This window comes from Peromyscus maniculatus, chromosome 6, assembly GCF_049852395.1.
Source record: "Peromyscus maniculatus bairdii isolate BWxNUB_F1_BW_parent chromosome 6, HU_Pman_BW_mat_3.1, whole genome shotgun sequence".
Classification (NCBI taxonomy): domain Eukaryota; kingdom Metazoa; phylum Chordata; class Mammalia; order Rodentia; family Cricetidae; genus Peromyscus; species Peromyscus maniculatus.
The window spans coordinates 27,287,907-27,313,889 of NC_134857.1; the positions used below are offsets into that span (position 1 = coordinate 27,287,907).

Here is a 25,983-nt window from a genome sequence, read left to right on the forward strand (position 1 = left end):
GAAAGCAGCCACTGAAGAACATATGGGTCAGAGTATCAGGAATTTAAAACAATGTGGGGCAACTGGATAATTCACCAAAAGTTAATGGTAAAAACAAAAACATAAGAATGGAACATAAGTGATCTGGGACACAAGGAAAAGACAACTTCAAAATATTTGCATAGATTAAGAATACCACATAAATGCAGAAAAAGAGCACTAATTTTTATCAAAGAAAAATAATTCCCAAATCTAGAGAAAGATATTCCCTCCCAGGTACAAGAAACTTAGAGAACACTAGATACCCAGGATAAATAAAGAAACATCTTATAACATATCGTGGTTATAATGATAAAATATAGCAAAACGAAAGATATGGTGATATGAAAAACAGAAGATTCAATTCACCTATAAAAGCAAGATCGCTATAAACCAATTTATTATAGGAGGAAAACAGTTAAAGCCTGAAGATTCTGGGGAAATATATTCTGAGCTTTGAAAGATCACAAATGGCAACAAAACCAACAAAAGGCCAAGAATAAATTACTATTTTTCAATAATAAAGTTAACTATTAATGGTCTCAAATCTCCAATAAAAATGCAATGACTAGCAGATTAGATTTAAAAACAGGATCCACCTTGTTTTTGATACCTATAAAAAATCTGCATACAGGAGACAGTTGTGCAGCTTGGGCTGTTTGAGGGGCCCCTGGCAATGGGAACAGGATCTATCCCTGGTGCATGACCTGGCTTTTTTTGGAATCCATTACCTATGCTGGGACACTTTGCTCACCCTTGATGCAAGGGGGAGGGACTAGGTCCTGTCTCAAATAAATGTTCCAGGCTTTGATGACTCCCCATGGTAGTCATTATCCTTTTGGAGGAGGGGATAGAGGGTGGGTCAGGGAGAGAGGCAACAGAGGAGAAAGAGGAGGGATGAGAGAGGGATCTGCAGTGGTATGTAAAATGAATAAAAAAAATTAAATAAAAAAATCAGCACCAGTGATATTAGTACTTTAGGCTAAAAAGGTGGAAAACTATTGCAAGCAAATGAAAACAATAAAGAAGCAGATGTAGCTATTTTATTACCTGAAAAAATAACTCATATATAGTCAAAAGTGATAATAGTCCTTTCAATCTATTGGGAGGACATGATGAAACAACATAATGATAAAAGAGGTCATAGATTGAAGAAGAATGGAGAGAGGTATTTAGGAGGATTTGAAGGGAAGAAAAGCTATGGAGAATTACTGCCCTTATATTATGATCTAAGAAACAAATCACAAGATAAAAACAGGACAAAATAATGATAAACAGACATGCAACAAATAAACACATATCTTAATTTACAAAAGAAAACTCCTAGAAGTGACGGCATACATTAGTTCCAATTCATGGATAGTGGGTGACTTCAATGCCACATTCACCATCAGACAGATCATCTGGGGAAAACTTATATATAGAAACATTATATCTAAGTTACACAATAAATAAAACAAGACCCAGCAGACATCTACAGAACTTTCTACCAAAACCTTAAGGAATACATGTCCTTCTTAGTAACCCATGGCGTTTTCTCCAAAATTGTCTACCAATTGGGACAAAGAGAAAGTCTCAAACAAATATATTGATAATTATAGTTCTGTGCTGTAACCAATCTAATTACAAAAAGAATAAAGCTAGATTTCAATAGCAGTTGATGCTACAGAAAGTTCAAAACTCATGGAGATTAAAGAAAACACTATTGAATGGTAGATATCAAGAAAATGTTTTTTTTTCCTTTTTTTAATTCTAGGGTTGCATAAAAATGAGCACAGACAGGTCAAAGTTTATGAAATACAGTAAAGGCAAACGTAAGAGGAAGTTTATACAGCTAAGTTAAAGTGTCAACTTATTTGTGACATACTAAAAGATGAACCGATGATTGTTGTGGAATGGTCTTTCTGTATGCTGTTAATATGTGTTGCTACCATTGGTTAATAAAGAACTGCTATGGCCCATGGCAAGGCAGAATAGAGCCAGGTGGGAAATCCAAGCAGAGAGACAAGGAGAAGAAGGCAGAATCAGAGGAGACGCTGAGAGACACCCAGGGAAGCAAAATATAATGCAACACATGTAAATCCAAGAGACAGGTGGCAATACATAGATGAATAGAAATGGACTAATTTAAGATGTAAGAGCTAGTTAGCAAGAAGCTTGAGCCAGAGACCAGTTTGTAATTAATATAAGCCTTGTGTCTTTACTTGGGACTGAGCAGCTGTGGGACACAGGAAAACTTCTAGCTACAGATGATAAATTCCAAGATATTGTAAAAATTTGAACAAACCAAATGCCAAAAGAGTAGGTGGGCAGAAATAACCAATATAGGTCAGAAATCAATTAAATAGAAATTGAGAATAGAAACACATTATAACATGGCTGCCTAAACAAAATCAGAATAGTAAGAACATCAGTAGACATGCTAACATGGTATGCAGAAGTCTTAAGGGTTCCCATCCATAGACAATGAGCTATACTTTGACAGAAAATAGAGAAGTAGTCTTTCCCAGAGATGATCCTCCTAACTTGTTATCCAATACAAAATGGCTAACTCTCAAATAACATATACATAAGAAACAGGGGTATTCACTAGGTTTCATTTATATAAACAGGTAACAATAATAGACTAATTCCATTAATTTGAGAAGGAGAGAAGGGGGTCACATTGGAGGGGTTGGAAGGGGGAATGGGAAGGGCATGTGATGTAATTATATTTTGCTTAAAATAAAAATTTTAAGTAAACACTAAAAATAAAAAGAAGATTAAAAAAGTCTTCCAGCCCAAGAGATCCCTAGATAAGGAGGGTATACCACAGATGTCTACAAGACATCTTGAAAGAAGAACAAAATATCAATACTTCCTAAATTACTCCATAAAATAGAAAAGAAAGCATGCTTCTAAATTGTTTGTACAAAGTCAACATTACCTGTGAACAAAACCAGATAAGCAATAACTCATTTGAGCTTTGTAGTCATTCAATGTAATCAATTGATTAGATAATTTTTTTTAATCCTTAAGGGTATCATTTATTCCATCTGCCTCCTGTTTACAAAGTGGAATTTCATCTGGAAATTGTTATGCAGCTAGTTTGGTCAATGGCTTAGATTATCACCTTGTCCTGTTTCTTTGGCATAAGCTGTGCTGGAATCAGACTCAAAGGTTCAGGACTCAACAAATAATAAATGCCACTGCATCTGGATTCTCTTGAACTCACACTCAGGAAAGAACTCTAATTCTATTCACTAATTCAAAAACCAGACCAACTCATTAACATAGAAAAAATTTCTCAAGTATATTTAAAGTGTTGACCATGGTCATACAGTTTTTCAAATACTTGGCATTTATCTTTTCCCTCTCTCTAAAATTTTTTTCTTGTTCACATTATCTTTTTTGATTGATTCTTAGTATTAAAAAAAAGATGTGGGATTATTGTGCAAATTAATAGAAAAACATAAAAAAAGTTTATAAAGGTGCTACACAGAGAAAACCTGTCTTGAAAAACCAGAAAAAAAAGTTTATATACCATTTATAGCAACAGCTCAAAATATAAAGAATTTGAAATACCATGCCCACTCCAAGGTTAGCTGACCTAGGACAATAGAACATTTACTTCCCCAGAATTTTCCTTCACCACTGTTTAACAGTGGCAACTAAAAACAAAAACCAAATCTAATAGTTCAAATACATAGAAGTCACTCTCTGCAGTGACCCCTTGCCCCAAGAAGAGAACCCTTTCACATTTTCTTCCCAATCCCTTTAAACTTAAGTGGGGGAGTCGGACTAGAAAGTCGTAGCAATGTATCCACTCAGAGAATTGTAATTGCCAAGATTATAATGTGCCTCAGGGGAAATCCTACTGGAATATAAACAGCGATGACTATTTTCCAGTAAATATGGAAAGAAAACTAATTTTTACCCCAATCTGAGGTGCAATCTCATTGTTTAGGGACACAACTGCTGTACACCTGACAACTGTAGCATCACCCAGAACACCTGAAAAATGGCCCTGACAATCAGCTGCATCAGGACGAGCGTCTTTCATAGTTCATCGTGATTTTCTTGTGAGATCTTCCCTGTAACTGGTAGCCTGGCTTCCCACAAACATGTTCCAGTTGTCTAGAATCTCCTTCTTGGTTAGCAGCTCATCCTTATTTTTGTCTGACTCGTAAACCAGGTGCCAGGCCTCAGCCTGTGCATGGTCATAGTCCTGAGGGAGGATCCAGTGGCGAATCTCCTCCTTGTCCAGCTTCCCGTCCTTGTTCAGATCTCGGAAATTATTGAACACTTCCGTTCGGACACAACCCAGCCTGACTCAGGGCCGTTGTCCTCGTGGGAAAATATGTCCGCAATGTACTCGTCCTGGTCCACAAAACCATCCCCGTTCTTGTCGATGTCCTTCAGCGTTTCCAAAACTACAATTTCCTTCATGTGTTCAAACTCCTCTGGGTGAGAAAAGACAGTAAACTCCTCCTGAGTTGCTGTCAGGTCACCATCAAGTTCTCATCACGTGGCAGCATCTTTTTAAAGGTGTGATGGTCAGAACTATCCTGGAACTCAGCAGGGTTTCCTAGGTAGTAGCCATAGGTAGCCTGCTTGTATTCTTCCCAGGAGATTTTTTCATCTTTGTCCCTATCATAATCCTTCCAGACTTTAGCGGCATTAACATAGATGTATCTTTTCTGTACCTGTTTGATCCAAACTTTCAGCTCCTCTGTGGTGAGGAAGTCATCTCCATCACTCTCGATTCAATCAACAGCCTCTCCTTGCTCTTGTCCGGGCTTAGCTGATCGAAGGTTTTGGAGTCCTCCTTGCCCAGGAAGGCCTTATGATCATACTGGAAGCTCTGGTTGTCCTCAGGCGGCAGCTCACCCAGCTCCCAGTCGGGCCGCACCAGCGCCAGCAGCAGCAGCCCCAGGGCAAGTCCCAGGTGGGCCACCTTGCGCCATGGTTGTGATCAGAGGATGGTGGCAGGGCAGTGATTAGATACTCTTTTACAAATACGGATGTTTATATGTACAGTCCCCCCTTCTTTCACGAATATGATGTTAGCGAAGGGAAGTTAATGTTCATTTTTCTTTACTAAGAAATTTTCTACTCACTCTACATACCACCCATAGATCCCATCTCCTCCCTCCTCCCACCTCCCAGCCCTCCCTCCCAAGCCACCCTACATCCCCACATCCCCCAAATCAAGGTCTCCCATGAGGAGTCAGCAAAGCCTGGCACACTGAGCCTAGGCAGGTCCAAGCCCCTTCCCACTGCACCAAGGCTGCACAAGGTATCACACCACCAGCACTGGGCTCCTAAAAGCCTGCCCATGCACCAGGGACAGAGATCCATAATTTCAACCCTCACAAATCTCATCTCCAAATGGAACAAAGACTGCAATGTAACATAGATATACTGAACCTGATAGAAGAGAAAGTGGGAAATAGTGATGAGGTTATTCACACAAAACAACTTTCTGAACTGAACACTGTTATCACAGACACTAAGATAACAATAGATGATACTTCATGCAATTGATAAGCTTCTGCATAGCAATAGATGCAGTTATTTGGATAAATTGTCAGTCAACAGAATGGGAAAAGTTTTTTTCTCAACTATACATCATATAAAGGTCTAGTATTCAAAATATAAATAATAACTCAAGAAATTAGATGTCATGAAAAGAACCCAATTAAAAAATAGAGTACAGATCTAAACAGAGAGTTCACAATTGAGGAAACTCAAATGACTGAGAATCACTTAAAGAAATGTTCAACATCCTTAGCCATAATGGAATGCTCATCAAAACTACTTTGAAATTTCATCTTACACATGTCAGTATAGCTAAGTTCAATAAAATAAAAAAACAGCTAATCCTGACAAGGATGTGAAGTAAAAGGAACAGTCTTACATTGCTGGTGGGTATATAAACTTGTACAACCTCTATGGAAATCAGTGTGGTGATTTCTCAAGAAGAGGGTATTCTACCCACCTCAAGATCCAGCCATATCACTCTTGAGCATATACCCAAATGATGCTTAATCCTGCTACAAAGACTCCTTACAACCATGTTCATTGCTTCTATATTCATAAAAGACAGATATTGAAAACAACATGCATGTCCTTCCACAGAAGAATGGACAAATAAAATGTGGTACATTTACACAATGAAGTATCACTCAGTCATTAAAAAATGACATCATGAAATTTATAGGCAAATGGATGAAACTAGAATGAGGTATCCAGGACCCAGAAAGACAAATGAGTATGTATTCATCTATATGGGGATATTAGTTGTTAAATCATTGATAACCAAGATACAATCCTTAGAACTACAGCAGATAGGTATAGAATAAGCGATTAAAGCAAACATTAGGAATGATAAATAGAAGAGATATTTATAGACTGTTGAAGAGAGTCTGAAATGAGAGAAACAGGCACAAATAGGAATGGAGAGGCTGTAGTGGGAGGGAATATGGGGAAAGGTAGCTAAAATTAAGGGGCATTTGATGGGTAATTGAAAAGCTAATACAGTTTAAAATTCCTAAAATATATATGTAGATGAAGACAATCTAAATGAAATCCCTAAATAATGGGGGAATAGAGACCCATTTGCCATCCCTGAGATCAAACATACCTTCCAGTTGTAAATATAGGCTACATCTAATTGAGGTGTTGGCCCAACAGGCCCCTTGGGAATTCTTAAACAACTCAGGCTACTGCTAATATTCTAGGAGGCTTTTCACAAACTGACAGCAAGGACCCATTGTTAGAAATTATACCTACACAACTCAATGAAGATGGAGATGTCAAGCTTTTGCCTACATAGAGGCTTCACCTCTGTGTTCTAGAGTCTTTGTTATAGGAAGTTACTCTCTACTCTCTCAAAAGAGAATTGTAAACACCAAGAAAGACACAAACCCTTTACCTTCAATAATGTAACGCCTGAAAAATATGCTGGTGCAATGGTGGTACAAAGTTTGGGGAACAATGAGTAATTGATGTGTTAAGGCCCTCTCCACAAGATGGAACCCATTACTGACCTTTCTTAGGTGACCAAAATCATGATGATAAATATCCCAGGAATAGGATAAAACCAAATTATACTGGTCTAAAAGAGAGAGAGAGAGAGAGAGAGAGAGAGAGAGAGAGAGAGAGAGAGAGAGAGAGAGAGAGAGAGAGAGAGAGAATGCAGTGACACTATTATTCCTAATGATATTCTGCTATATTCATTATCAGTGCCTTTGTCCACTGTCATCAAGAAACATTGTCCTGAATCAGATGGGAACAATTATAGGAAATAAGAACCAGATATTACACAGTGAGTGAGAGACCTTGGGACCTTCAGACCTAAATGGAATGTCCCCATCAAATCCCTCCACTCAGTGTTCAGAGAACCCAGAAGAAGAGGAGATAGAAAGAATGTAAGAGCTGGAGGAAAACCTGGGCAGTGGTGGTGCAAGCCTTTTATCCCAGCACTCAGAAGGCAGAGGCAGGCGGTACTCTGTGAGTTCAAGGCCTGACTGGCCTACAGACTGAGTTCCAGGAAAGACGCAAAGCTACACACAGAAACCTTGTCTCAAAAAAAACAAAACAAAACAAAACAAAACAGAGCTGGAGGAAATGGAGGATATTATAAAAACAAGTCTCTCTAACTCAATGTTACCAAAACTCACATGAAGTCACAAAGTTAGAAGCACCATGCACAGGGTGTTACATGGGTCTAAATTCTCTATAGTTATATTATGAATTCCAGTTCAGTGTTGTTATTTTATATTCCCCCCCCCCCATTTTACATACCAACCACAGATATCCCTCTCTTCCCTCCTCCTTCCTCTCAGACTTCCCCAAAACCCACCCCCAATTCCATCCTCCAACAAAGTAAGGCCTCCCTTGGGGAGTCAACATAGCCTGGTACATTCAGTTGAGGCAGGTCCAAGCCCCTCCCTCTCTATCAAGGCTTTGTAAGGTGTCCCACTATAGGTAGTGGGCTCCAAAAAGCCAGATCATGCACCAGGAATGGATTCTGATCCTCCTGCCAGGGGGCTCCTTAAGCAGACCAAGCTACACAACTGGCTTACCCTAGTAATAAGATTGGTGAATACCCTAACTATTATCACAGAGCCTTCATCTAGTAACTGATGGAAGCAGATTCAGAGACCCACAGCCAAGCACCAGGCCAAGCTGTAGGAGTCCAGTCGAAGAGAGAGAAGAGGGATGCTATGAGTAAGGGGCATCAAGATCATGATGGGGAAACCTACAGAGACAAACAAACCAAGCTCCTGGGAACTCATGAACTTTAGACCAACAGCTGTGAAGACTTTATGAGACTGGACTAGGCCATCTAGACAAGTGAGAGAGTTTAATGTTGTTATATGTGACTATGAATTTTCAATCTAGCGGGTCTATGTTACATCCTTTACTTTTGTTGGTCTGTCTTCCCCACCTTTGATGTGATAGCTTTATATCCACCAATACGGTAACCATAACCATAACCATAACCATATCATATATATATATATATATATATATATATCTCACTCATTTCACACTTAAAAATGAAATAATGTTATTTTTAATCATGAATGTTTAGATAATTTTAGTCAAGTGTCTGTTACTGTAGCAAACCTCTGAGATAGTGAATTCATAAACAGAGATGGTTGGTTTGGCTTATAGTTTATAGGTTCCAATGCATGCTTAATTTGCTCCATTTCTTTAATATTTGTAGCAAGGAAGCACATGATATTTTTAGCCTATGTGAAAGGGCTTGTTCCATGGATGGGAACAAAATAATAGAAAAGATGCCAACATTCTGTAATCTTTGCTAAGGTTGTACAACTAGTGATACAAAACCTTCTTGAAAAGCCATGTTTTAAGGATTCTGCCATCTTTGAACAGTGTCCAGATTGGGAAACTATCACTAATGTTATAGATAAAACTATACCAGGTCATGATACTATATACCTTATTCAGACATTTGGTATAATAATTTTGTAATTCACTAAAAATATAAATAAAACAATGGAGTCTATATTATTTTAGTAACATGGTAGTAATAGATTCTCTTCTATAGCCTATAATCTCTTTAGCTACAAAGCTTTGTTATTTTTATGATAGCAGGAATGTGTATTTCCTTGAATTGAAATTCCATTCTAATTAGTACAGTAGCTGTTAGTTACCCCCAAAATAGAAGTGCCACTATTTCACCATTAGTTTTTTCTTGCCAGCAAAAAAAAAAAAAAAAAAAAAAAAAAAAAAAAAAAAAAAATTTTGAGGGTCTTTTGTTTATTTCTGCTCAACAACACAGAATGGGTTCATTGCTTGCCTGGCACTTCAAAATGTGTTAGTCTATTGATTCTGGTGAACAAATACATTAAATCTCACTTTCTCTCTCTCTCTCTCTCTCTCTCTCTCTCTCTCTCTCTCTCTCTCTCTCTCTCTGTGTGTAATTTGTATTTTAAGTAAGTTTGTAAAACAATAGATTTTAAAAAATATGTTCATTTGTTTTCTCAATTTTTACAGATTTGCTTACTCCATGAGGTTTCCTTAAGCCTCTGCAACCCTACCTTCCTCATTTTTTCAGAGATATGTTTAGCAATAATAAAGGAACAGTTGTACTATTATATTGAGAAGTATATATCCCATAATCTCCTTTTACCTTCAATATTCAGTTCTAAGAATGGTTAGACATATGAAAGTAAAATGGTTAGACATCTGAAAGTAAAATAGTAATTAATAAAGGGCTTATTAAATTAATTCACTTCCAAAGAAATCCACTGGCCAGCTTTAAACTAACCTATAATTTTTTCAGCATATCAGATTTTCATAATTTCTTTTTCAGTATCTGAACACTCAAGCTTTAGATAGGAAGGTCAAAATTAAGTATATCTCTATTTTCTTGTACTATTAATTCCTTGTGAATGCAGGTTAATGTCAATGACCTTCATAGATGAGACTAACAGAAGAGAAATATTTATTAGAAGTAAGGAATGAGACTAGTTTGATGTTGGGCAGGATGTTTGTACTATAACTATGTGAATCAACAAAGTCACATCCTTCAGGAAAGGGTGTGCATGAGGTAAGGACTTAAATGTAGGTTATAAGCTGAAGATATGCAAGTCACAGTCTAGCGTTTATATCAGACTTTAAGTTGAAGATCTGGAAATAAGTAAGTATGAAACAGAAATAGAATAAAAAGCAGACTTTAGTCTTTACTTTGAGAAAAAAAATACTTTAAGGGTGAGCTGAAGAACATAAGTTAGTTAAGGCCTCTTAAGAGAGCATAGAGGGACACAAATTTAAATCTGACTTCAAGGATGTCAAGAAAAGTTATATTTTCAAGAGATGAATGACTCAGAGGGCAAAATGCAGTTCTAACAAGATCACTATTTGAGACAATGTTGACAAAAGTCAAATAAAGTTAGATTCATGTTAGCTTGGGAGTGAGTGAATGGAGCTGGAAACACTAAAGAAAACACGCTCTCAAAGGCTTCCCTCTATAACAGGGACAGATTATATATCTTTGACTGAAAGTTTTGTTTAAAAATTGAAAGCTTTTTCTTTTCTTAATGAAGTTTACTTGGGTGTTTTCTTAATTATAGGGAAATCTCATGTGTCAGAAACACTTGCAAATACAGAAGGCTTGGTAATTGGGATTAGAAAGTGGCACATTCATGATCATGAGCCCAGGAGAGGGTCTGTCCTTCACTAAGAGGACACCGTCTTTACAGTAATTATTAGAAGACTAAGGAATTGGATGTCTGTGGGTTGTAGTAACTGTGTTCAATGAACAATGGGGAGTTGCCTCAAGTCAAATCTCTGAGCCTTCATGAGTTCTTTCATCTCATCAGCATGCATCCAGTAACTGTCCATAGTTAAAAGACATTTCTAGGTATTGTTTCCCATTTTATGTTTAAACATGCAACCATACATGTTCAAGCTGGATTTTCCTCTAAGCCAAACTAAACAGGCAGATATTCCTAAGGCCTTGATAATAATGCAGGGGAAAGTACATGGGGATTGTTTATTGTTTGAAGGAGTAATAGTTGGAGTATTTTGGATAACCTGTATGATAAGAAACCGCTCTTCGTGTCCCTTTGTCTTACCAGTTAGAGTTGTGAACAATTTTACTCAAATAAAACCAGTAAATTGCCAATGTAAATTACTTAAAAATTGTAAAGAGGATAATTATAAGCAAGATTACATATTTTATTATTTTAACTGTTAATTAAAATATATGAATATTGGGATATTTATCATTCCTCTAGAGTGCTAGTGTTGTTAACTGTGTCTGTGGGCATGCATGTATGTGTGCATGTATATATATATTCATGTGTTTATGAAACAACACAAAATATAAATGTCTAAAAAGGATACTGAGAGCCATAGGTTGTTAAACACATAAATAGAAAAATCCTTGCTGTACAAGAATGAATCACCATGTCAGATTTGAGTCAGCTCTTATATTCAAGATCTTTGAATAAGTAGAAATTTGACAGCTGGAGAAGAATTCCTCCTGACATCAAACTGAAAATGTTTCTCACAACCTGTTTATTATCATCTTTTGATAGGGCAAAAAGACATTTAAAGGATGTTCTTGGAACTTGAAACTAAGAAATGATCCCAAAGTGAAAGAGTGGACATGACTTCTTAGCTTTGTGTTTGTTTCTAAGCAAACTCTGATTCCCCAAGATCACAGAGCCATTGTCCTACAACTTTGCAAATGAAGTTTAAACACATTTCATTACATCAGCTTTCTGGACTTTGGAGTTATCTGATATTCACTGTTGTATATCTGCTTTAGTTAGAACAAATCACTTCACCATCTGAAGTATGACTATTTGTAACTATATTCTAGAACAAGGAAAAATGTAGTTATAGAATTGAAAATACCATTTAAAAATCTCTGCAATCTGTTCCACTACTGGTTCATAATATATAAATTGTGTGTGTGTGTGTGTGTGTGTGTGTGTGTGTGTGTGTGTGTGTGTGTGTTCTAATAGGGAAATCACAAACCTTTGTAGAAGAAATGGAAAGGACGGTACTCACATATTCCAAGAATATAAGAGAAATAATTCCTATGACAAGTAATGCCTGTTTTTGCCTTTCCACATGTTTGATATGCATAACACATCTTCCAGTAAATATAGTATATGCATAGAGATCAGCATAAGTTCATAAAAATGGACTGACTAGTTGTCCCAGCGGTCTTTCACTATGGCATGCATTACTGGAAAATCTCCACTTTGGAATTCTACTGTCCCACCTATATGAAGCCTCTCTCAATGGATGGAATTTCACAACTGAAGCTCTTAGCAACTGTCTAGAGGGAAATTCACCTGATATACACATGGAAAGCTTAACTAGGGTGAATATACAAATTTGGAACAATATGTTTTATTAAATTAACCAGTCCACTTACATAGGCTCCCTTCTGTTATGAGCTAAGAATGACCATTATGTTTTGACAATGCATAGATCAAAAATATGCTAATTTGTACTTCTCTGCATTCTCTTCCCCTTGATTATTTTTCTTCTTTTAGCAGGCTATTATTTTCTCAAGAGGATTTACAAGTAGCATTCACTGGTCATGACAAACCTTCAATTAACTAGCCTTCACACAGTGTGTATTATTATCTCATTATCAAGTTGTCTTTTTGTTCTTTCTTTTTTTTTACTCTTTAAAGTTATTTATTTATTGTAATAGGCCCACACAAAATTTTCTTAATTATTTTAAATGACACTTTAGTTAGTCATGCACATTTTTTTCAAGAAGTTAACCCAGAAAAGAAAAGAAGCCAATTTAAATTTGTTCAAGAAAAGGAAAGACTGAACGAAATAACTTATGATGTGAGGAACTGGCAAAGAAATCCTAGTGCTCTGTTGCTCAAATGTACCTATTAATATTTGATTTCCTTATTTGTAATGCTAAATTTTTACTTTGGAATATGTTGCATCTAATGTTGTGGGTGTCTTTGTCTGTGCTTCTATAAAATGAAAACAGTAAATGATTTAAAAGCTGAAATTTTACTTTAATTTATAACATTACTTCACTTGAATTCTTACAGGGATGAACTACCGTATGCATCATATTCTTCATTTGGAATAGATGTTTTCTACAATCTTAGTTTTCCTAGAACAACAGTTTAAGGTTTCTTAGGGTTTTGTGTAACATTTTTGTCACATATCAAAATTCTCAACAGTATATTCAATGGTAACCGTTCATTGGTGAATGACTGTATTGATGCATGGAAGCTTTTGGCAGGTTTCCTCAGAGCCCTATCATTGGAATCACAGCATTAGTGAAACTCAGAAAGCTGGAAAATATGGTAATATGTATTTTAAGGGAAGAGAGATTTCTAGACAAATAAGGAATTAATCACAGTGTAAAATTCAGATGTGCAGTGAGAATTCTGAGAGGTTATTACTATCATTATTATTTTGCTATAATAAGCTGAGTTTAGGAAAAGAGATATAAAGTGTTAAGAAGCTCAAGTCATAAACAGAGCTTTGTCCCTTTTTGAGTTTTAAGACCAGATCTTGTTATTTAGTCCAGACTGGCTTTGTCTCATGAAGTTCCTGCCTCAGCCTCCCAAGTGCTGAGATTACAGGGCTTCATTGTTGTGCCATCATAATAAAATCAATATTAGTTTCATGGACCTAAATATAATTTCAAGCATGTTATCCCTTTTTGAAAAGAAGAAAATGATATAAAATCTCAGAGATTTAGATAAGTTACTTTGTGTAATAAGAAAGTCAAGCACTGGGTGAAAAATAAGTGTGTCACATTGGAGTAATAAAAAAGTTTTAAAAGAATAGATTTTAGACACTAAGAAAAAATATATGAAATTCAGATAGTCACTGTTGTTCTCTGAAGTGAGGCATATAAAGTCAAATCAGACTCTTACAAACAGATGTAAGCCTACAAGGTCTGTATGTATGTGACATACATGGCAGTCTGGGGAACACAGAGTACCACTCTATGTGTGTATTCCCACTTACTGTCTCATGTGAAGTAGGATTATTTTTATTTCAGAAGATTTTCCCCAAATTCCTTGATACCTGGCACACATGCTTCTGGGCAAATCTCCTATTACTGCCTTACATCTTTCAGTAGGAAAGCTGGGACAGCAGCAAATGGCAACTATTACATCCTGTCTTTTATGCGAGATTGTAGAAACCCAACTACAGGTAGGCAGGTATATATTGCCAACATGTTCACCATGAGCCAACTTTCTAGCCATATTTTTATATTATTTTATCTGAGCACCAAATCTGAAAACATTCTATGCTTCTTTGTTTATATCACACCAAACCATACTCATTGTGTTGCTTGGCAACCACAAAAGAGACTTTTATCCCTAGATACCAAATATAATTTCTTCTTCTTACATATGATACCTTTGTGAGTCTTTCTAGACATTGCTAAAAGAAAGGGCCAAGACATCACAGAATCACTTTGCCTGACAGCTAGGGAGTTTTACAAAGTGATTTCATTGTTCTCTGGAGATAGAGATAAGTTTTTTTTTTTCCTAGCACAATCTCTTTCTGTTGTTCATAGCATTTTCAATACATTTGGTTGTGACTATTGTCTTTTATATCATCTTCTGTAATTTATATTTTATTAAGTATCTGGCCTATGAGATGACATACTTATTTAAAATTTGTTGTTATATGTTTCATGCCTTTGTGTTACTGGACATATGCCATGTGTATTAAGTAATAATCTATCTCTACGAATTCTAAACTTCTCAAAGAAAGAATGTGTTCTAATTTTTAAGTATTTATTTTATTTAGTTATGTGCATGTGTTGGAAGGTGCATTGGAATCAAGTGCTGAAGGATCTAGAAACATCAGCTACCCATGGAGCTTGAGTAACAAGTGGTTGTGAGCTGTCTCATGTGGGTGCTGAGAACTGAGCTAATATCCAATACAAGAGCACTACATGGTCATAAACACTGAGCTATCTCTGTTTGCCAGAGGATTCTAATTACTTTTATCTTTTCTAAAGTTTCTAAAACCATAGCATCACCCTGGAAATGCTTCTGGTACTAGAGTTCTAGATAAGGTAAATTTTTGTGTACATACTTAATCATAAATAGTGACCTTAAGAATAAGGCACAGCTTAATTGTACAGAACAATTGGGAATACTCTTATAGCATACTGGCCCAGACAGAATAGTCACTGTTGAGAAGACTGAGGCAAGAAATATGTCTGGAGCTCCCTATTTCTCAAACAGGTCTTTACAGCTACTACTTCAGTAATAGTTGATGCTGGGAATGGTTGCAGACTTGCCATTGAATGGCAGGGATAACTATGGAGTTCTACATGTCCCAACTGGGTTAGCCATCAGCTAATTGATTATCGAAAACCAAAGTGAGTGATGAGTATTGGGAACAAGTGAATGATAAATATCTAAGTAAAAATATATGCCTATCTGAACATTTTACACTATTCATATATATTAAAATGTCAAATGGTACTGCACAAATGTATAGTTTTGATATTTCAATTTATACATATATGAGTAAGTAAAAAACATAGAAAGAATATTAAAGACATATAATCCATTATTTCTTGGAATAAAACACATGGAAAATTTAAAGAATGCCTATGATTTAGGACTATGTCATTATTTGTGAGAAATGCTTTAAGAACACGTGCTATCCCATGAAAATATTTATTCTTTTCTCTGCTGTATGCCATTACCATCTTTTGAGCCAACAACAATCCACATTGTGAATATTGTTTTATAAGGTCTGATTGTCTAGGGACATAGACTAATTAAATTTGCTATGTATTGTTCACACTGAGGAAATATCTCAGTTAACACTTTAATTCTTAGTAAGCATCCTGCTTCTTTAGTGATTATCAGAGTTTACAATTAACTCTAAAGACAATAAAACTTTTGATGTCCACAATAAACAAACTTACCTCAAGGTAGTTTTTAAGTTTTTACTACTGTCTCCAATTATTTATTAACAATGGATCAGAAGGAATGCTCCATTAAAATATTGTCTTGTTCCTATAGATATAGTAATATATCCTCTATTTCTGTTGTCTCCCTTCCAGACTCATTCACTTAATTTACTAAATTGGATTTTTTTATTCATCTAGTATTTTTAAGTAAAAATAGACACCAAAGATTATGTGCAAATGCACACAGAGTATAAGGAGTAAAAGATAATAAAACAAAAGTTAATTCTGCAAATGTTACGGGTGTTAGCTTGGTGTTTTTGCTGGACTCCTAACAGTGTGACTATGGTTGTCTCTCACTCTTTTGCATGCCATTGGAACGCTTTCCTCCTCCTGGGTTACCTCCTCCAGCTCTGATTTGAGGGTCTTTGCCTAGTTTTATTGTAACGTGTCATGTGTGTTTGGTTGATATCCCTGGGAGGTCTGCTCTTTTCTGAAGGGAAACAGAAGAGGAGTGGATCTGGGGGAAAGGGAAAGTGGAGGATCTGGGAGGAGTGGAGTGAGGGGAAACTGGGGTCAGGATATATTGTACAAGAAAAGAATAAAAAAGAAAAAGGAAAAAGAAGGATTAAAAACTCTCCTTTAACTCTTTTAAATATACAATTTTAAAGGATGGTTTGGTTCTAAGCTGTGGAAACCTCATGATTAGTATTGGTTTAAAGTTCTTTCAAGTTGATACTTATTGATTTAAGACATAATAATAAAAAAAAAATTAGTGCGTGTTTATATTTCTGGTTTCCAAATACTAAAAATGTTAGCTCCTTAAAGATTTGTTATTTGGCCCCAAATGAATATGTATTTGGCAATTATATAACATTCAGCAGAAATATATTTATTTGATTATAATATACTTTTTATCTCATTTCAAACATATGTAATTGTGATCTCTATATTTTATATTTCATTTCATCCAGGATGTTATGTTGATCATTATTTGCAATGTGCAAACTGATTAGTATTTTAAAATGTTTTTCTGTGTTTCTTTTTGTAGTGATATTACATATGACTACTGTATTTCAATGGTGTTCTGGAATATTCATCATAAAAATAAATTTAGTAATTTAATAAAAGGTCATCCATTGTTCTCTATTATTAGTGATCTAGAGAAAATGCATTAAAACACACAATAATACAAATAAATGAAATAAGTAACAACAAATATGTGAACAGAGCACATTAACAAACAAATACTGGAAAGATTAAATTTATGTACAAAAACTGTTTTTCATTTTTTTAACACTGAGAAGTGAAGTAACCATTCCAATAGAAATTTGCATTGGAATCAGGACCTTTAATGGAAAAAATAGGTTGAAATTTTGAGTGTTTCTAAATCCACACATTTTGATTTAGGTGTGAACCTCCACTGTGGACACCTGTATTTGAACACTTGTGCTTGTTTGAGAAGGTGGAACTCAGCTAGAAGAAATTTGTCATTGAGGGCCAATATTGAAATGATATAACTATGTCCAAATTGCTCACTACGTACATCCTTACTGGAATGCAATGTGACAAGAAGGCTTTTTATTCCTGCAGACATTGCTTGCCAGCCATGAAGGGATATATCATCCAAAATTGTGAGCCAAAGCAAACCCTTCCTCATTAACTTGTTTCTTTTCAATTATTTTGTCACCCCAAGCAGAAAAGAAGCTAATTTACATTATCTACATCACTGTGTAGTATTAGAATGAGCTTAGGTGTCTAGATGTGTCTTATAGTCAGGGAAACAAATGAATGTAATTGTGAAAGAATTAGATTGCGTAGAAACGAAAGGCTGTAATTAGAAGTTCAAATGGTAAAAGTCTTTTCCTCATTCTGTAGCATGCCATTTTGTCTGCATGATGGTGTCCTTTGCCTTACATAAGCTTTTCGGTTTCATGGGGTTTCATTTATTAATTGTTGTTCTTAGTGTCTGTGCTAACAGTATTCTGTTCAGAAGGCTATTCCCCACTGTCTCTTCTATCAGATTCAGTGAATCTGATCTTATGTTGATGTCCAATTTTAGCTGAGTTTTGTGCAGGGTTAGAGTAGGGAACAATTTGCACTCTTCTTTACGTCACCAACCAGTTTGGACACCACCATTTGTTGAAGATGTTGTCTTTTATTTTTTTCCATTGTATATTTCTGTCTTTTTAATCAAAACTCAGGCATTCATAAGTCTGTGATTTCTTCCTGGGTCTTCAACTCAATTCCATGTAAGTTTTTATGTCAGCACAATGCTGTTAATTAAAAAAAAAAAAACTATAGCTTTGTGGTACAATTGAGATTGAAGATGGTAACAGAGGACTAATGTTTAAAACTATTTTAAAAACCCCACAAAAACTGGACATCAAGAAGTTAAATAAATAAATAAATAAATAAATAAATAAATAAATAAATAAATAGAAGTGGGATAAAGATCTAAACAAAGAATTCTCAAAAGAAGAAACTCAAATGGCTGATAAACATTTTAAAAACTACACAATATGCTTAGTCATGAGGAAAATGCAAATCAAAGCTACTTTGAGATTCCATCTTATACCCATAAAAATGGGCAATAAAATGAACAGTGGCTCATGCTAGAGAGGTTGTGGATTTGTTTTCAGGCTCCTTTTTTTTTTAGCACTTAGACCTTTTAAACATTATATACACGTTTTTCATGAGTTAGTCTCTTCCTTGGTTATTTCCTAGTAATTTTTTATTTCATTGTTTAGTATGCTTTTAAGTATGCTTTAGTTGTAGATTTCCTTAGGCTAGGACAAAAAATATTAAGCCTGATTTTCTAATAATTTAAATCTATAAAATCTCTGAGTTATGTAATTATTATTCCAACATCCAACAATAATCACAGGATGACGATTCATAAAACAATGCTCCTCTGATCTCAATTTATACTTTTGGTTTTTATGTCTGTCTTTGGTATATTCCATTAATTTTCTCATCTGAGTTTCACATTAGCTGTTAACTTAGGCACTACTGTTTCCTTTAAAAGATGAAAAATTTGGCAATGGAACATTCTTTATTTGGTATACAGCTTAATTACTATGCATGAAGTGTGGGGTTTGTTCCCAAGCATTCATACACTGGCTGTGGTGTGCAAAACTATAAGCCCAGCACTCAGGAGGTGGAGGGAGGGTGATAAGATGCTCAAGAGCATCCTTAAATGTAGTGAGTGTTATGAAGGAGGTGGAATAACTGGGTCACATTGCAGATCTTTGTTTTCAGCAATAAGCTTGCACTGGTAACAACCTCTGTGTTCCATTGAAGTGTATCTTTTAAGCAGCGATCACTACTCATTATTAGTGAGAAATAAAGTGAGTATCTAAAGTTTGGCATTTTCCCAATTAATTTTACCCAGAGCCTCTTAAGCCTTCACTGACTTTAGGGATGCTAAAATCTGCCACCAGCAATGTTACACTTCAGCATACACTGTTACCTGGCCCCTTTGCAGCACTACATCTCATTGGCTTGTCCACATAGATAACCACCTAGCTCTCTTCTCTCATCTACAAATACATCATGCTTTTCAACTTATGTTTCCTCTCCTAGTTGATAACATCAATGAGAACCACATCAGATGTTATAATGTTTTTTGTAATATCATTCCTCATGTTTAATAAGTAATAAAGTGTTCAATTTTAAAATATAGTGAGAGGAATGAACCTAATCCTGATGCCATTTGTAAACAGACTTCCTTGAGTTTAAAGGTGTTTGTAGTGGGCAATAAAGAGGATAGAGACAACAGACTGGAAGAAGAATGGAGTTGCTTTCGGGAAAGAATCTAGACATTAATGAAGAAATGAAATAAGGCGATGTGTGGAGAAAAGCATAGGTGTGACAGATGTGTGTTAATACATACTAATTTAAGAGGGTAGGATTGAGAGCTCAGAAGAGACAAGGATGTTCCGGGAAGGAGTGGATTGGATACAGAACACAGGCACAGGCAGTAAATATGGAGCCACCAGGGAGCAAAGTGGCTGCATTTATGTAGGATATGTTTGCATTTGTGGAATCTCAGCAGTATGACTCCCTTATATCAGTAAGACTATCCAGATGTGGCCTTTCTCTGTTTCCAATGGCATCGTTTTCATTAATTCTTCTGTATGCTCCCACACAGATGATGGTGATACTCTTGTAACTGATCTCCCTAAATTTTCCAGTGTATGGATAGTGCTGACAAAACAAGCCTGTTCTTACACACACACACACACACACACACACACACACACAAGCACATCCATCCATCCATGTATACATATGCACATACAAAGACACACACATGCACACACATAAACACAGGCATATGTTTATTTCAACCAACAAGACTTGTGCACACACATATGTGCATAGGCATAAAAACACAAATATGTACAAATATATACATACACATATATACACACATGTGCATATACACATGCATGCATAATTGCACATACACATGTTTGTACGCACAAACACTCACATGCACACATGAACACACATTATATTTATCTGAACAACGCCTGTAACTTCAGTCTTCTTTATGCCATCTGTAACGTTCTTGCTGACTCTAAATATCTTTGGTTTTCTAGAACATTCTAGATACTGTATCATCACTTTTGGATAAAGTTGCCCCTGTGATTCACTTCCCTGGCTCCTTATTCTTTTACACCATCAAAGACACTCACTGTCTTTCAGGCCCCGACTACCTTGCTGGGGTCATCTTTGAAAGTGGCTATTAGCCTGGCCAGTATGAGCTATTTTATGAGTCATTCAGAAAAATGCTACTTGTCATATTGCAGCCTGGAGGAATGTTTCTTTGATACTTGTCATTGTGAGAGTTTAAGAACTCTCATGTATCTCTGTCATTACTTAGTAGAATGACTTCCTTAGGGACACATTCATGATTACTAAGAGTTGTTTTGCCACCTTAACACACAGTTTTCTATGTACGTGGATCTTGTGTATATATGAAACTGTTTAATAAGTGCAGAGATGATTAAGACAACTCAATGCACTTTTGGTTTATTTGATAATGTTATATAATATTTGAAATATATCTGGACTTTGAAAAAAAAGAAATTAGACTTTATATGTATTATAAAAGAAAGATGTTCTCAACAATAAATTTTACATCATCAGTGCCATGAACATATGAAACTGTAGGTACCTGAGGAAAAATAAATATTTTAGAAGAGATGTGTGAACATAGAAGCAGAGCTTCTAGCAAATGGAAGAGCATAGCCAAGGAGTCAAGAATGAGAAAGCACAGATTCTGGAGGTGGCTGGATACCACCAAACACATAAAATACTTGACTTAAGATGTCCTTGTAAGTTTCATTTGGTAAAGGAAGTACAAGGCAGAGGAAAGAAAACAGGAGAAAGAAAACCAAAGGAATGATAGCAGAGATCAAGTCTCTATAAGTATTATTACACACTGAAAATGAAGTTGTGATCAGGATGGATGAGCAGTGATCTGGAGCTCTCTGGGCCTCTTTCCTTTATTGCTCAGATATGTTAGTGGAAGAACTCTATTTTCTAAAAGGTATGTAGAGAAAGCAGGATCTCACTAATATCATTTTCAGCTTTATTCTATACTGTACACATAAATTAAATTAGAAACATAGAAAGCAATACAAAGAGTCAATAAAATAAAGAATTGGTTGTTTAAGAAAGTCAATAAGATCAGCAAACCCTTGTCCAACTTAACTAAAGGTAGAGAAAGAAATAAAAATTAACAAAATCAGAAATGATAATTGGAACATAATAGACACTGAGTGTCTGATTCAAGATTCATTATGGTGAATTACTGGCCATCGAACAAATTATTAATTTAAGAAAATTATTTCCTCTTCTAAAAATAAATGAAAGTCAAATTTTCAATTAGTCATTAATTACTTTGTGAATTTATTTTCACACTACAAATGCTTGATTAATGTTTTCCAATGGTAGATTTGCTCAGTCTCCAAGAATGTCAAAATGTCTTTCTAACAATATTTCAAATGACAAAAGATATGTGATGGTCCATCTTGATTACCATCTTGATTACATCAGGGTTCTAGACATCTCTGGATATGTCTGTAGAAGTATTTCCATTAACTAAAACACAAAGAACTGACATGAATGTGTGCTGTACTATATAATAAACTATATATGGATAGGATAAATGTAGAAAATCATTAAAGCCAGAAATTATGCACCTTATGACCCCCTTGCTCCTGGTATCTATAATTAGAGTTTCTCTGCTCCAATATTCTTCCCTTCAATGATAGAATCCTCTGACACCCAGGAGTCAAAAGAACTATTTCCTCTTTCTAGTTGCACTGCTCAGGTATTGTCATAGCAGCAATAATCCAACTAATGCAGAGAAGGTGTGCATTTCATTTTTTTATTTGCAAGTGAATGAAGAATATATTTTTCATCTTATGCTTTGAATATGTTTACTTTTATTATGAGAGGGATATATTTTATTATCAGATGAAAATATTACAGATGTTATCTATAACTAATTTAGATGTACAAATCAATTATCATTGGGAAATGTTCTTTTCATTTTCTACTATATCTTTTTGAGAGGCTGCAATATATTTGTTAAACATGTGTCTCTTTCCAAATACCAATTTTCTATGTAATCTTTGAGGTACTTTGCTAATCATGATGCCTCACTTAATTAATGGTCTATATTTATATCCTTTAAGCAGAATTGTGCACATGCTCTCAATTTAAGTGGGATTTATTTTCTGCACCTTACATTCTAGTTCTGTTTTAAGGCCTACTCCAGGAGATAGAAACAGTATCTGACACTGCTTGGGTGACCAAAAACCAGAGCCTAGATAGCCCCAAGACCTAAGGTGAATTTTTTTTAAAGTTGTAAAATGACTCCTAATGATATTCTGCTATATTAATACCAATTCCTTGTTCCTCTATCACCAAAGAAACTTCCTCCTGCAGCAAATGGAAACAAATACAGAGACACACCACCAGATTATATGTAGAGAAAGAAAGAGACCTTGGAACACAAAGCTCTACATGGTATGTCTTCATCACACCCCAACCTTCTGAACTTGGAACATCCTGTCAGAGGCATGAAAGAGTGTAGGAGCCAAATGCTATGGAGGATACCAGGAGAACAGAGCCTCTATATCAACTGAGCAAGGCTCATATGAACTCATAGAGACAGAAGCAACGTGCAGAGGGCCTACACATGTGTGCACCAGGTTATCCGTGGTTATATTATGGATCCCAATTTAGTACATTTATGGGTCTCTTGAGTGTGAGAACGGGCAGATCTCTGATTCTTGTGCCTTTTCTTGGGTTCTTTTTTTTCTGTTGGTTTTCCTTGTCCAATTTCAATGTGATGATTTTGTTTTAACTTATTATGTTTTGTTTTGTTATGTTTTGTTGTTATCTCCTAGAACTCTTGTCTTTTTTTTTTCTTTTTCTTTCTAATAAGAGCCAGAAGGGGAGTGGATCTGATTTAGAGGAAAGGTGGGGTTGAACTGGGAGGAGTAGAGGGAGGGGGAACTGTAATAAAGATATGTTGTATGAGAATAGAATCCAATTTGAATAAAAGAGAAGAATAGAAACTAATTTAACTTGTCTAGTTGTATAAAAATATCATTCCAAGTTATTCACACCTGGAGAAAAATCTTAAACATTAACCCCTCACTGTTGTCCAAAGAGTACTTTCAACCAGTATGTCTCAGTAGGAATAAATAACTATTATTGGCTGATTTTATAAATACTTCTACAAAGTCATAGCTAGTCATACCTTGGATTTTAAATATTCCACTATGTTATCACAAGAATTTGCATTGCTAGTTTATATTTGTTTGTATTTGAATTTATCTTATTATTTGATAATTACAGTATGAAGTTTTTATTGCAAAGCAATAATACTGAAAGGCAATATTTATGCCAAATGCTAGCTATACTCTTTAATATTTGTCTGATACAAGCATAAAAGCAACAGTTTTGAATTTTTATCCCATGCGAAACTGAGTTTAATTTTGTATTCTCTCAAAATTGCTATTATTTTGTTGATTAAAAATAGAGGCTTGGGCTCTGGAATTCTTGCACACGTTATTAAATCTGCAGAATGAAATAAAATATGTCTGTATACCATTCTGCTTATCAAGTGAATGAGATAAGTGCTGGTGATTCCTAGTTCCTTGAAACATGCTTGACAAGAATATGAATGCAATCAAGGCAGAACCCCAGGCTTTCTGATTGCTTTCCATGACAGACAGGCCTCAGAACTGTTTAAAACACCCTGGGGAATTGCTCTCCTACTGTAATAGAATTCACCTTTCAATTGACAGAAAAGCAGGTAAGTAGGAGTGTGATTTGCTTATGAGAGAAAACCCAAACTCCTCCCATTCTCTGTTCAGGTTTAAAAGGCTCATTATTAGTATGTGTCCGGGTTTACAAACAAAATTCTATTAAGTATCTCCTACAGTCAGTTAATGTCTTTTCTCATTTTCATACACTGTTCAGGCTGTTCCTACCACGTTGTCATACCTATGCAACTAGACATCGTAAAATAGGGAATATTATTGCTGCATTTATGAAAACAGTAAACTGAAATACATATTCATATGTATTTCTACGTAAATGAGAATTTAATGATTAAAACTCTGTGCTTAAAACTACCCATCAATATTTTGAATGCTTTTGTAACTTCAGAGGTTATAGAATCATTCTAAAATATAAAACCATTGCATATTTAATTGCAAAGACAGAAGTTGCATTTCTCTGCAAATTCATTCCAGAGCTTTATTAGTGAGAATACACTCTCAGCTAATTAGGAATTAAAACTTATAATTACTTATATCTGAAGAGCAAGGGATTAAAATGTTTTTGAAAAATATCTCAAAATAATTTCTCTCTGGTTTTCTTCCAGCTATTCCTCACATTCTACTGCTTAGCATTCTTTATGCAACAATGGAGACTGGATTAGAACGGCCTCGATTGCGATTTTCTCTTTGAAACGATATTTGTGCTCATTATGTGAAAATTTGTGCCGTATTGCATATTTATGATGTTCTCCAGTGGCTGGGCATATGAACCTCCTTGATAGCTATCAGAATAATATGAGTATAATAAAGACTTAAATGTAGGTATAGTGCAAGGTAGTTTCAGATTCTCTTCCTCTTGCTATTCTATCCATCTCCAGTATGAGTATTAAAATTGCTTATCTCATTTATTTCACACAAATTAATTTTGTATAAAGAATAAAAATAACTTTAGATTAAATTTAGGCAGCCATTGTTTTTTCTTTATATATTTTACAATTTATTATCTAAAAATCCCATATGTGTATACAATAGAGCTTCTTATACCTCCCATTTTTTTCAGATTTTCCTTCACTGTGTCTTCTCCACACTTCATGTCTTCTTTATTTATATAAACTATTGAGTCTAATTACCACTGCTTCTATATACATGAGTGTATACTCATCCACCATAGCATGGTCAATCTACAGGTAGACACCTCAGAAGCAAAGTAGCTGTCCCTCCTCCAGTACCTAGCCCTTTTCAAGAGAAAACAGAAAAAGAGGGGTAAACCATTTCTAAATGGTCTTATTAAATAAGAAACACAGAGTGAAATACAGAGTTAGAGCTTAAGAGATCAGAGCAAGAGCCACGACTTCCTTTAGCTTACCACTCACTGTCATCCTTCCCCTGAGACAGAGACCTTCTTCCTGTGTGTCTTGAGTTTTATTGCTTTCCTGTTCTGCTTTCTCATTGGCTCTAAGCCCAGCTACATGACTTTCTCATCACTGCCTGTCTATACAGACCTCCTGGTCTCTATGGTTGGTACTGGGATTAAACACTCAAGGGTCACCATGCTTGGCTATGTCCTTGACCACACAGAGAATCTGCCTGCTATGTGATTAGATTAAGGGCGTGGGCTACCACTGCCTGACTGCTGTCCCTGGCTCTCGCTATGACCCCTGATCTCCAGGCAAGCTTTATTTATTAACATACAAATAAAATCACATTTCAGCACAATTAAAATATCACCACAGGGGGTTTCTTCAGAGA

At 35.5% G+C, this 25,983-nt stretch overlaps 1 pseudogene; it reads right to left on the minus strand.

Annotated features, from left to right (window-relative positions):
- Positions 1-4,040: 4,040 nt before the first annotated feature.
- Positions 4,041-25,983, minus strand: part of LOC102927048 (reticulocalbin-1 pseudogene) — a 28,908-nt pseudogene continuing 6,965 nt past the window's right edge.